Source organism: Colobus angolensis, unplaced genomic scaffold (genome assembly GCF_000951035.1).
Source record: "Colobus angolensis palliatus isolate OR3802 unplaced genomic scaffold, Cang.pa_1.0 Scaffold269, whole genome shotgun sequence".
Lineage (NCBI taxonomy): Eukaryota > Metazoa > Chordata > Mammalia > Primates > Cercopithecidae > Colobus > Colobus angolensis.
Genome location: NW_012115921.1, coordinates 825183 through 830589, shown reverse-complemented (window position 1 = coordinate 830589; position 5407 = coordinate 825183). Strand labels below are relative to the sequence as shown.

Below are 5407 nucleotides of genomic sequence, written 5' to 3'. Positions count from 1 at the left end.
CTACTTTGTCATCTGCGGACTGGACACCGAGACCGGGCTGGAGCCGGACGAGCTGTCGGGTGAGTGCGCGCAGAGCCCGGGGCCGCTTTCCCGCGCCCGCTGTGGTCGGGGACCCAGGAAGAAACCTCCCTTTAGCCCCGCTTTGTCCCGGGAGCCGGGCGAGTGTCGGCCGGGAGGACCAGGGCGGGCGCGGACGAAGGGGGCGTTGGGCTGGAGGGGGTAAACGGATGAGGGACCCTGAGCCATAAGGGGTCCAAACCTACGGCCCGCTGCGCCGTGGCCACGTCTTTGGCGACCAGAAAGAGGAAGGGTTGTGTGTTCTCAGTTTGGTGTAGGTTGAGTGACTTCGTTTAAAATAAAGGAAAGCTTGTCCTCCAGCACCCATTAGAGAGGGAAGGCGTCCCACGTCCTAGTGAAAGTAAGTTCCACCCAGACTTTAAAAAAAGGAAAACAAAAACTTGGTGAGTTTATCTGGCCACTTCCCAAGAAGCCTGTGATACTACTTCCTCAAAACCGTTATAACCTAGCCCTCAGCTGGGCCCCCTGAGTTTTCCTACAGATTACAGCTCTGCACGTCTGGATGGGACATGAAGTAATAAAGTGAACTTGGGCGGCACCAAGAAGAGTGGGAACTCCCTTAGCCCTGGAAAGGGCTTGTATCCCGGGGCCATGCCTTTTTTGAAAAGTAATTTATGTCCTTTATGAGGCCAAAGGCGTTTGTGAATAAAAGGGTAGCAGCATTCTAGTTGGAGAGGCTTGGTGTGTTGTGATGCGTCTCAAGTCATCTTTCAAAGGGAAAGTGATGAGGGGAGTCAAAGATGGGGCCCTGACTAGATTTGGCACTCATTGCAGAAGGCGTGAAAATTACAGTCCCCGTGACTTTTCCACTGCATTGTCATTGGAATCTTTGAATTGTAACAGTTTTGAAAATAAGTTTTTGTCTGGAGTTTACAGTTAGTGGATTTCAAGTGGGTGGAGGTTTGTCGAGTTGTACTTTAAGGTTATGTGATCCTGATGAGGGAAACCCCTTTTCACTTTTCTATCTCTAAGGTTTCTCTCTCAAAAGTGATTATCCTGTTGACTAATCTTGCTTTGCTTCAACGATGACAAGACAGTTTTGTTTTTGGTCACCAGAAAAAGTCCAGTGTTTCTTATGAAAAAAAATTAGGTGGGGCGCAGTGGCTCACCACCCGGCGGCTGACTGGTAATCCCAGCACTTTGGGAGGCCGAGGGGGGCGGATCACCTGAGGTCAGGAGTTCGAGACCAATTTGACCAACATGGTGAAACCCGTGTCTCTACTAAAAATACAAAAATTAGCTGGGCGTCATGGCGTGTGCCTGTAATCCCAGCTACTCGGGAGGCTGAGGTAGGAGGATCGCTTTAACCCTGGAGGCGGAGGTTGCAGTGAGCTGAGATTGCGCCACTACACTCCATTCTGGGTGATTGCGCCACTATACTCCAGTTTGGGTGATAGAACGAGACTCTGTCTGGGAAAAAAGAAAAAAAAAGAAAAGCGTGATAAATGCATGCTTTAACAAGGTTAGAAAAAAATAAGCTATTTCCTCAATAGCAGGTAGAGAAAATATGAAACAGTAATATAATTAATATTAGGCTTTTTGTTGGGGTAGTTTTATTGTTTCTAATTTACTTTAAAAAATTTTTAATTTTAGGCTGGGCGCAGTGGCTCACGTCTGTAATCCCAGCACTTTGGGAGGCCAAGGTGGGCAGATCATGAGGTCAGGAGATTGCGACCACCCTGGCTAACACGGTGAAACCCCGTCTCTACTAAAAATACAAAAAGTTAGCCGGGCATGGTGGCGGACGCCTGTAGTCCCAGCTACTCGGGGGGCTGAGGCAGCAGAATGGCGTGAACTCGGGAGGCGGAGCTCGCAGTGAGCTTGTGCCACTGCACTCTAGCCTGGGAGACAGAGCAAGACTCCGTCTCAAAAAATAAATAAATAAATAAATAAATTTTAATTTTGATAGGTACATAATAATTGTTCAAGTTCATCTTTTAAGGTCTTCAAATTCTTATAGTACAGATGTTTTTCATCTTTTTCCTACGTGGTAAGTATGTGACTTTGATGTAACTTTTAGAATTTGGTTCAAGGTATTGGTGTTGGAAGGGACCTCAGAGAGGAAAATGAGGCCCAGGAAGGACAGTGGGACCTGCATACACTAGTTAATTGCTTGGTCCAGTGCTCTTCTCATGACATTAAACTGCATCTCATTGGCCTGGCTAGAGGTCTTTAGAAAACACTAGCATGTTGAGAAATATTAAAAAAACATAATTCTTCTCAATAAAAGAAACTTTAAGGTGGTGGAATAAACTTTTTCTTTTTAATGCTGTGCTTTTGGGTGTCAAATTGTATGAACACTTGGTTTGAGAAGATAGAATGTTTTGCAAATGATAGAGCATAAGAATGAAGCTGGGAAGTTAACTGTTAGCGAGAGCATGAGTTTGGGGTAACATTCCTGCCCTGCTATTGACGATCTCTGTGATTGGGAGCAAGTTAGAGATAACCCTGTCAGGGTCCTCATCTATAAAAAAAGAATGTAAATAAAAATAATCTCATCAAGTAGACCTTCAAAAATGTTTAAAAACTGTCTTTCAACATTTCATTAAAAGAGAAATGTTACTCTCTTTTAACGAATATGTGTTATCTGGCTTTTTGGCAAGCTAAAATTATGTCCCTGTGAAAGTTTATTGGGATAATAAAGAAAGGGGGATGAGTTGTATAAAATGTGTAAAGAAGGGTATTTTCTGTTTTTTTTTTAAAATGTGGTTGTAGTAGTGGAATGCCGAGACCACATTTCCAATAGGTGGCCTTTGTTAGAGTATGCAATGTTGAAAGGACTTTTTTCCCCCCTTCATTTCATTTCTGGTGGGTTGGTAGGGGAATCTGAACTATCCAGAGGGGGAATCTTTTTTTTTTTTTTTTTTTTTTTTTTTTGAGACGGAGTCTCGCTCTGTCGCCCAAACTGGAGTGCAGTGGCCGGATCTCAGCTCACTGCAAGCTCCGCCTTTTGGGTTCACGCCATTCTCCTGCCTCAGCCTCCCGAGTAGCTGGGACTACAGGCGCCCGCCACCTCGCCCGGCTAGTTTTTTTGTATTTTTTTAGTAGAGACGGGGTTTCACCGTATTAGCCAGGATGGTCTCGATCTCCTGACCTCGTGATCCGCCCGTCTCGGCCTCCCAAAGTGCTGGGATTACAGGCTTGAGCCACCGCGCCCGGCCGGGAATCTTTTTTTTTTTTTTGAGACACATCTCACTCTGTTGCCCTGGCTGGAGTGCAGTACTGCAATATTGGCTCACTGAAACCTCGGTCTCCCAGGTTCAAGCAATTCTTCTGCCTTAGCTTCCCAAGTAGCTGGGATTATGAGCTGCGTGCACCACCACGTCCAGCTAATTTTTGTATCTTTAGTAGAGATGGGGTTTCACCATGTTAGCCAGGCTGGTCTGGAATTCCTGACCAAGTGATCTGCCCACCTCGGCCTCCCAAAATGCTAGGATTACAGGCATGAACCACCACTCCCAGAGGGAATCTTTGAATAAAACAAAACAGAATACAAATAACAGGTTCTTCCTGAGACTCTCCAGGGTGCATTTTCTCTCTTCAGCCTGCCTTGTAGCTCCCAAACTGATGATATTGTACTCAGTGAAACTACAGGAAATTGTAATTTGCACCCAGGTTCTCCAAGAAGGTTTTGAGGAGTCTCTAAGAAGGTGCACTCCACACAATTAACTTACATAGCTCAGGTAGCATCTACATTCTTAAAAAGTGAGCCCAGAATAAGCAAATCAAAGATGCTCAGTGTTCCTTCTTGTTTTGTGGAGAAAGGTTAAGATTCATTCCTCTCTGTCTGCAACAAATAAACATGGAGGCTGGGCGCAGTAGCTCATACCTGTAATCCCAGTACTTCGGGAGGCTGAGGTGGGTGAATTGCTTGAGCCCAGGAGTTTGAGACCAGCCTGGGCAGCACGGCAAGACCCTGTCTCTACAGAAATACAAAAAATTAGCTGGGTGTGGTGGCGTGTGCCTGTGGTCCCAGCTGCTCAGGAAGCTCAGGTGAGAAGGTCACTTGAGCCTAAGAGGCAGAGGTTGCAGTGAACTGAGATTGTGACACTGCACTCCTACCTGAGTGACAGAGTGAGACCCTGTCTCAAATAAACAAATGCACCTGAAGAAAAATAAAGATAAAAAACCCCAAATAAGCATAGAGCTTGCTGTGTTTATTATAGATTAAGATAATTGGATTTTATAGGAATCTCTTCCTGTCACCTCTTTCCCTTTCTTGCAGACTCAGCATGTAGGCAAGTAATGTAGAGTTGTTTTTTGTGCAAGAAATTGAGGAGGGTGTGAAAATTAATTTTGTTTTCTGGTTGAGGAAGCTCTTTGGGCTCGAAGAAGAAGAAGGTAATCTGTGAGCAAAGCACAAATTTAGCCACCTTGAGGATATGGCATCTTGAACTTGTCAGTTAGGTAAGCAAATCTGCAAGAATTGCTTCTGATTTATGTTTTCCATTATTTTTGGCACATCCTAAGTGGAGAGGCAGATGGTAGTGTTCAGTTTATTTTTCTACCTCTGATGGGCGAATGTCCTGGTGAATCTTCTTTTTCTTTGTTTCTTATGGTCACCACTAGGTGACCCCAGGAGAAGGCTTTACTGTGAAATGGGGTTCATGAGTTTATTTTCCTTGTCTCTGCTTAAGAATTAAGGTTCCTGAATGCTTGTGACCTATTTCTTACCTTGGAATCTGTAAGTTCCTCTGAACTGATCTGCACCTAGCATTGAGATATAAGTATCCTAGGTTCTTTCATCTGGTACTCCAATTTTCCCAGGCTCTGTGCAGAGGCTCTTGCCAGGAATTGAAGTGGCTAGGGATAAGGATAGATGGGAAACTGGCCAGTGTCCTGTATGAACTTACTTAAAAAATTGAGACTACATTGTAATAGACTCTCTTTTTTTTTTTCTTTTGAGATGGAGTCTCGCTCTTTTTGCCCAGGCTGGAGTGCAGTGGCATGATCTTAGCTCACTGCAACCTGTGCCTCTCCCGTTCAAGTGATTCTGAGCCTCAGCCTCCCGAGTAGCTGGGACCACAGGTGTGCACCAGAGACAGAGTTTCGCCATGTTGGTCAGGCTCGTCTCAAACTCCATACCTCAGGTGACCCACCTGCATTGGCCTCCCAGAGTATTGGGATTACAGGTGTGAGCCACTTCACCTGGCCTGAAATAGTCTCTTAATGTCACCTTTAGAAGAGAGAGGGTCCTGGTACAGCAGCTCACCCTGTAATTCCAGCACTCTGGGAGGCTGAAGCAGGAGGATTGCTTGGGTCCAGGAGTTTGAGATCACCTTGGCCAATGTAGCAAGACCCTGTTTTTTTTTTTTTGTTTTTTTTTTTT

General features: G+C 45.2%; 1 protein-coding gene across 1 annotated transcript in view; it reads left to right on the top strand.

Moving 5' to 3' along the window:
- Positions 1-5407, top strand: part of DENND5A (DENN/MADD domain containing 5A) — a 152471-nt gene continuing 147064 nt past the window's right edge. The window contains exon 1 of the mRNA XM_011947656.1: positions 1-59. The gene's annotated coding sequence lies outside the window, so the exon portion shown is untranslated. The remainder of the gene's footprint in view (positions 60-5407) is intronic.